Source organism: Anabrus simplex, chromosome 2 (assembly GCF_040414725.1).
Source record: "Anabrus simplex isolate iqAnaSimp1 chromosome 2, ASM4041472v1, whole genome shotgun sequence".
NCBI lineage: Eukaryota > Metazoa > Arthropoda > Insecta > Orthoptera > Tettigoniidae > Anabrus > Anabrus simplex.
The window spans coordinates 1,153,655,884-1,153,664,987 of NC_090266.1; positions in this window are offsets into that span (position 1 = coordinate 1,153,655,884).

Below are 9,104 nucleotides of genomic sequence, written 5' to 3' on the forward strand. Positions count from 1 at the left end.
GTTTTTTACATATTAGATATAGGGACATGTTTCACCCATAATGAGGGCATCATCAGCCTAAAAATCTCGTACCTGAAAGAAAGATAGATCAGGATCCTGATTGTTCTTATATGTAGTTTTTAACAAAGGTCTAAAATATAAATAAGAGGATACTGTTTTAGGTACAAATGTGTATAAAATGACTAGCAAGTAGAATATATTAGTTATAACTACTCTTATGACAAAGTCATATAATCAATCCTTATTGTAGATCTTTACGAATGTCTCGTTTTTTAAATGTGGTAACAAATACAGTAGAAGTCCGTTATAGCGAGAATTCATAACAGCGAAAAATTTACTCGCTATAACGGATTGTCGTTATATCCGATTTTTGTGTAAAAGTCGGAAAACCCTTCATGCACTTGAAAGTCGGTATGAAACGGCAATCAGTTTGTTCAAAACTTGTGTTTCCGCAGATGATATCCACACTACGACTTACTTGTTTGCTATTTTTCGTAATCCGATACTACGCGAAAGTGTGTGTTTAATTTCATTCTGAAAAAATTATAGTTCCGTATTCCTCCGAATCCAAGATTAACCCCACTTTTTCCTTCAAAAAATGTAAATCAGACTCAAAAAACGTTTGTAAAATCATACAAGCCTACGTATTTTTAGACTATTTTTAGACGCCGAACATTGACTTTCATCACGCCGTATTTCATTTTTTTGCGGCTGCACAATTATTCTTTATTTCCGCGGGTTTAAGGACCATTAACTTTGGCATCATATTACCGAAGATAACTCGTTGAAAATTTTCCGGCAATACCTATTCCATGTGTCTCTACAATACAACGAACCATCAGGAAATTATTCTTGCTGTCTATAAAACTGTTACTTTTATGCAGCGTCAGATATAACCGGCTACCGCTACACGCACATCTCGCTTGTCGGGTGCGGCCAAATTCAACGGCTAGCGATGTATAGGCCTAAGCGCGAACGTTGAAAGTCAACGAACGAGTTTATTGCGCCACGGTATGGCCAATCGCCCAGGTTGCGTTTTTCGTGCACGTACCTCACAATTTCATCATCGACTTCTTTAAAGCGTCTTTGTTGCGGACCACTGAATGCATTTTTTTACAGTACCGGTACGCATTTTTTCTTAATTTTTGTCTTCACGCTAACGCCAAATATTGGCTTTAGTTAGGCTTATGCCGTATTTTCTTGCGGCTGCATGATTATTCTGCATTTCCGAGTGTTTAATAAACATTAACTTAAACTTGGCATCATAATATTGACTAGAACCTGTTGAAAATTTGCCTTTTCCACGTATCTTTACAATACGACTATCCACCACGAAAATATTCCTGCTGTCTATAAACCTTAATTTTACTAAGCATCAAGTGCAATAGACGCATTGTGACTCTGCCACTGAGTAGCCATGTCTTTTCTAAGAATTCGAAGGGTCGCATGTTTTGATGCCATTCTGCAGATTTGAGAAACACACAGGCACTCTACACTGTACAACCAGTAGCGATGTGTAGTAAAGAGGCGGTCGTTTATTGTCAAAGAGTTCTGTGCGCGTGTGAAAAGAAGCAGCGTGGTTACCACGGTAGTTGCCAGTGGTATCCTTTAACTTTCTGTTAGGCCGCGAATGCAACAACCCTTGAGTTTTCGCATGAGATTCTGAGGAAAAAAAAGTCTTGAAGTCGGAGAAATATGGTATCACTCCTGAGATTTCTGTGGCAAACCCCTGAGCTTTCTTCTTCAAACAGCGTCACCTAACCTAACCGTATATGTAGCCTATCATGAAAACACATTTGAAACACATGTAGAGAAATAACCTCCTCGCGAAAAATTTACATGTAAATAGCCGTAACTAGACGCGAGAAGATATGAAATATCCTCTGAAATCAGTTATATACTCTGCCATATCTTGAGGTGTACGACATTCTTACGTAATTTCCGTATTGAACCCGAGTGACTTAGGCCCATAGTCAGTCATGATTTGATTGATAAAATAATATATGGTACATTTATTGAAATACAGAAGTGTAGTTGAAAATATTTCGTTTATGTAATGTCGAAATAGGAGCGAAGGAAGGACGACAGACTGGAGCCTGACGGATTAGCTCAACACGACAACATTTAGCTACTTCACAGCAGGGAATCTCATTAGTTGGCGAACAAGGAAATACAAGTCTACAAATAAGTCTTGGTCAGAAAGAGAAAGGGGCTAGGTGATACAAAGGAAACTCACAACATGAGTAGTAGGTTGGGATATTTTTGGCAGGACGGAAATTCCGTGAGGTCGTGGAAAACTACAGCGGCTGCGTGTACATTCGCTAGCCTACGTTCGGGCAGGTGGAGATTTAAATCACGTGACCGCTTGCCGGCCAATCGTAAAAATTTGATGGAAGGCTCAGGGATACCATCTTAAGGAATGATGGATGAGATATTCTAGTAACTACAAAAGTAATCAGTAATAAATTATTATGAGTACACGGATCGATGTAATGAATTTATTAGATGTCACGCATGGAAAAATAATCAATAATTATTGGCAAATTAAATAAATTGAAGGCTGGATTTCTTGGAAACCAGACAGCTTGAATCTCATTGGCTGGACGAAGACCACGTTGTAAGGGACGCTTCTAAAGGCGCGAAATGTGAGGAGCTAAATCCACCCGTATCTCCTAAATCTGTGATCACCAGGAGTTCATATTTAATCCAGCAAATATGCTAGCGGAGTGGATTAATTTGATGTAAATTTTAACGTCCAATTCGGAGTGCAAGTGCCGATATTAAAAATCCACCCCCTCCCTAAGGGGTATGACGTCAATGAATCCGCGGGAGAAAGCTTCATCCATATATACGAGCACAAGGGATCCTCGCCACACACACTTGAAATGAATCTCTGGAGGTGAACCGTTGGTCGCAGCTAACTTCGAATTTTACGGGCATACAGTAACTCAACATTTAATGGCGCGAGCATCCGCCAGTGTTTGTTGCTCAAGCAACATGAACTGGAAATAGTTAACGTAGGACAGTGTTTGTCAGTTATAAATATCAGTGAAGTAAATTAATTGCACTGCAAGAGAGTAATATAAATTGTACCACAATAAGTACGTAAATAATCTACTGTGTGACGAACAGTACTTTAAGGGAATAGTAGCCTGTACTTTGCAATATCGAACCGTTATCATGAACACTTCAAGAGTGCCGTATGAAACGGGCGTATCGCGTCGGACGACATAAATCGCGACGGGCGTAGGATTTGACACCTCGTCGTACGTGTCCAGGTCCATTGTGCGGTAATTGGACGAAGATTAAAATAGTGTAAATATTAAATTTTTGGGTCTAGGATATTAATTTGTTGTATAAAAGTTAAAGTATTCAGTGTTAACGTTGTCAATGGTGAGGGTTTGTGATAATTAAGGTATTAGTGTAAAATGGTAATGTGCCAGGAAATCTTTTGTGGAACTATGCCATCAAGAATGGAGGAGTAAAATGCAGAGAGGGGCCGAAAGGAGCCTCTCATCTGCAAAGCTGTAATGGAATACCGATAACTAAGATGAGTACTAAACTGTAAATAATATTTGGGAAATGTTATCGTGATGGGAAAAATGGGAATAATTTGATTAGTCTTGGTTACCTTCTGTAACAAGATGAGTCGCTTAACGACCCCATCCTAAATTTGTAGCACGGACAGTAGTAAATATAACATTGTAAATAATCGGGTCTTTTATGTATTCAGTTTGTTGGAGATGTAAATTTGTATATATAGTGTAGTACGTTAAGTCATGCATGCATTCATATTTCTTTGTAGTCAATAATTTTCTTTATATTTGATTTTGGTTATGATAGTTAAATAAGACCCGATATGTGTTTTTCTGTTTTGTCATTTTAACGAGCTATGTAATGATACTGAAGGAAAATCCAGCTTCGCCATACCAGTTGTGTTTTGTTGTGATTAGTATGTTCATATTTTCAAAGTGAAGTTGTTCAAATTTGTGAGAAGCGATTATAATAATAATATTCCAAGTAAATCATATCTGGATTGATTAGTGCCAGAATGAATCGTAATTGTAAGAGGGGTTATGCGTTAATCATATTAAGAGTGCACTACCGTGTAACAGGCTAAAATTATTTTTTTTTAAACTAATAATAATAATAAATAATAATAAAAGTACTTTTTTTTGAGAATTTTTTTTATTTTTTTATATAATTTGGATATGATAATAATTCATGAGATATCGGAATAATTTAGTGAGCCGTGTGTAATAATAAATTTGAGTGATCAGGTGTTGATTTTGTCGGAAATCATTTAATGACGGGATGTCGTTTTTAATTCGGAATTAAAGTGTGTGGTAATTTAAATGGATAAATTAATAATATTGAAATGTAGATCGGTGCTAATAATCCGTACATGTTAATGAACGTGTGGTTTAAATTACGGTCCAATATATTTTTACGTATAAATGTCGTGTCTTAAAGTTGCAATTCATTAGCCGGAACACGTAGGACTAATATTACGAAACCATGATTGTCAAATTTTGGTAAATATAATTTCAAGAAGTTACGATTATTTGTGGAGAATGAACTAAGGCGTAGATCAAAATGAGATAGAAAAATGTTAAAGAATCTGCAGTCAGATAATAAAAGGTCGTACGATGTCAGAAGTGAATAAATAAGTCAGTTGATAATTCTGTGAGAAATAAATGAATCAAGGAATATTGAGATAGAAAAGGAAATAAATTCCGTACGAGAGACACTTAGGATATTGAAATGAGTGTAAAATGTACGGGCAGTGTCACAGAGAAATACTGAGTTACGTAGCGGGTAGAATTCGGACCCGTGACAGCATGTACGAAATAAATAGACTGCACAGCTATTCGTCGAGATACTACGGATCTAAGGATAATGAGAGTTCAGAGTCCACATAAATGATCGTATAGTGTAATCATTGTAATGACGAACGATGACAATCATGATGTCGTGATAATAATAATAATAAATATTGCAGATAAAAGGTTTGGACCGCCTTAATTAAATGAGCGTTGATAAAGATGTTAAACGGGAATCTAAATGATAATATGCAACCGATAATAATAATAATAATAATAATAATAATAATAATAATAATGTAAGGACGATGTTAAATCATCGCGGTCAGCTTAATAATAATTGTCATAATAATAACAGTAATGATGCCGTTGGTTGATCAGTGAAATAATTATAATTGCGACCGATATCTTAATATATTTGGCGGAAGTGACCGGTTCATATAATAATAACCTCTTGAGTGACGTGTATAATAATAATAAAATCTGGAGTCACCTATTTAATAATAATAATAATAATAACCACAAGAGGGATATAATAATAATAACATTAATAACCATTTGTGTTTGCATCTCGCATAATAATGACGATATTAATCAAACGTGACAGTGTCAGGAACCGTTGAATAATAATAATAATAATAATAATAATAATAATAATTTCAAGGATGATAATTTCATGGATAAATAAATATTTCTGACGATAGTTAATTAATTAATTGGTGACAACATCCCTCGATTCGTATGTTTGAATAATAAGAATGATATATATTATAGTCATTTTGTTGCCTCGTTATCGTACGGTTTCCGCACGGGACGAGTTACAGTAATACTTGGTGCGTTTGTTTACTTTGCCCGCGATGCGAGGGGGGTCATTGCCACGATATTTCCAACCGCTTCTCGTTATCTCATCTGTGGCAGTAGTCTACTGAGGCTACTTTGTAACATTTCAGATCATGTGTAAATAAAATGCAAATGCTAATTCATTGGTATGGCATCAGCTGGACATCGTAAGATAGGAACTGTCCGTGGAATCCATTTTTCGTAATTCACGAGAAACATTACCCAGTCCGAGTACCGGTCTTAGAAAAATGTATATAGCCGGAGTACATCATCTTAGTTAAATCGAGAAGCCGACCGTAACATGGGTTATGCTCGGGCTCCCGACAGAAGGAAGCTATATCCTTGAACAACGGTTCGATTCAAATGGAATCGATCCGTAAATTATACCTCAAAATGTCATTTTATTTCAGAAGCAACCCAGCACGATATTGATACCACTTGCGGTATAGCAAGTGATTTGTTTATGTAACATGTGTGGAAAATTTAAATATCGTTGCCAAATGTATCAAAGTTTCATACGTCGGATGGCGTAATAAACTGCTTTTTCTGGCAAATTATTTCAAAGGAAACCATTCTCATAATCTTTTTATTGTAGTTAGATGATGCCCTTTTTAAAGTTAACAGTCACTTCCTAGTCCTATCATGGAGTCCTTAAATTCAAGTTTACAATCGAGCCTTCCCCATTTTTAATTTCAATTGCTCCGTTCATTCCCGTGTTCATTTATGCCGCTATAGTTATATTTGATGACTTAAATAATGAACCGACACCCCTGAGATAAATGCTAGTCTGGGACTCGGGAGGTGGACGGGTGCAGTATATAACATTAAAATTAAGATATCGTTTATTCATTCTTTAATTTTACGAGTTAACAACTGCTATCGGCCATGTCATTTACGCATTTATTACGAAAACGTGTTATCCTCTTTCATTTCGAATTTTCTGTAGAGAACAGCAGTCGATGGGTATTCCCTATTAATCAACTCCAACATCGCCTTTGAATGTCAACGAGAGAGCTCGCAAATGCACAAAGTGAGAAAACTATACCGTACCGAAATGATCGATCGCATTTTGTTGCAAACGTTTCAGTTTTCTTATTCAAACAGCGTTACGTATCCTAACTTAACCGTACTAAACGTATGATGAAAACACACTTCAAGTGCTGGTAGAGAAATTATACCTTTCTCGCTATAAATTTTCATAATAGCCTTTCCGTAATTTAACCAGACGTGACAAAATACAAACTAACGTGTGAAATCAATTAAGCACTCTGTCATATCTCGAGGTGTATCCCATTCTTACTTAATTGCAGTATTTAGCCTCAAAATTAAGCGGTCGTTTGGTCAGCCTTAATTTTTAACGAGTTAACGACCGTTATCGGACACGTTATTTATGCATGGCAAAACTCGCCTTCTCCAAACTAACAAATTGTTCAGGAAACACAAAAAACGAATTGCTAACATAATGCCGAGTGTTTTTTGATGAAAACGATTCTAACATTAAGAAATAAATCATCCAAGGCCATTAAACATTGTGTAAATAAATGATATGTTATAGAAACTGAGTTATTTACGTTTTAAAAATGGAGAAGGCGAGTTTTGGCACGACTGATGGGATAAGACAAGTTTTGCTCCAACACAGATGGAATAAGACCAGTTTTGCTGCAATCGAAAATTACTTTGAGTATCTGTTTACATTGAACAAGGTGGACCCAATTAATTAACACCTTTGAAAATTATGTTTAAACATTCATTTATTAATACGTAAAAGGTCAATGAATTTTTAAAAAAATGCATGAAGTAGTGTTTCATTAGTCCTTCAATAATTTTATTTTAAACAATTACGTCTACACCTTCTTCCTGACAACAGTAAGGTTCTTCATCCTCGTCCTCATTGGCTCCAACAACAGCTTCATCATACGTACTGGGAACATTCTTCAGATAGTTCGTTGATGGATTATCAAACCACTGATCACCAAAGTGACTGATAAGTAGTTTTTTGACGTCATTGATCTTGGCTGGCTTAACCATAACACCTCGTGGAACCTCATTAACAACCATGTCTTTTAACGTTTTACCTTTCTTCATAACTGACCTTGGTACGTTCATGTCAGAATTGTACGATACTTCACCTCTGATCAGAACATTATTCATTGATGTTGTTCGTGAAAGTATGAACCGTTTGCAAAAGGAAAACCGGAAATGCCACTGTCCTGGTTTTTTCATAACTGAGGTGGCGCAGTTTTTCCAGTCTCTCACTTGGCAATCTCCACCTAGTTTTGTTACTGTTCCATGTTTCTTGAAGACCTCAGTATATGTATCAGGTTCATAGATAACTGGCATTTTTCTGAGTGATTTTTCAATTAAACCAAAAATCCTGTCTGATGGCAGGAAGGAATGGCCTCTAACTGGAAAAACAAGTTCTATTTTCTTCACATTCCGTGGAGCACTATTTAGTAAATAATGAGCACACACAAATAGTATTATAGAATTGCGATTCTGACCACCGCAACCATCGGCACAGAGCCTGATTACAGAAGTATCAGACAGGTCAGTTTTCACTAAACAGTCGTGGACTGCAGAAGCTATTTCATTGGATGAATTGCTATACTCATTTTCATTCCAAGTGTAAATGTGTATACTGTCTTTAGTCAACTTTTCTTTGGATGAACCTTTGACTATGGTAAAATTATAGGTGTAGAGTTGCCTGCAATAGTAGGCACATAGTTCCAGTACTTTAGGAACTACTAAGTTCTTCTGACAGTCAAAACTAAATATTTGCATTCCTTCTGCACTGTCCTGAAGCTTAGAGAAGAACGCATTTGCATGTAATTTATGTACACGTAAACCAAGCATTGCCACTGATTTAGAACCAGAATCCTTTGCAGCGTTTAACTGTTCTTTGTATGATATGCAAGTTGAACAGGCGTCTGTCACAGGCGTACCAAATCCAATATTATATTCTAAACAAAATATTGACCGGAAAAATGTTTTCTTCACTTTTAACTCATGTGATGCCCGATTGTTGTACATCCTCCAAAGTTTACTTATACTTAAATCACCAGGCAGGTATTGCCGAGCCTGTGACTTTCCTCTGCAGTAGTGTGTTTCTGTGCAGTTTTTTAATTCTTCAATAAACTGTCTGACTGATACTTTTCTTGCAGTGTACGTCGGTGACGTTATCACCACCGCGTTTTTCCCTAGGCATTTCACCTGTATTTAAATGATTGCGAGCAATCCTCTGCACTCTATCTTTTGAAATATGTAAGACTCCAAGAAATGTTTTTTGGCACACTTGAAGTTTAAATTCAGAAGAATTCTTAACTTTTACATTGTAGTTAACAGAAATACATTTCTTGGAGCTATACTCCTTTATAGACCTTCTTCTAGCTGGTTGACGTATTCCAATGTACTTTAAAATGAATGCGTCTTGGATGGACTTGT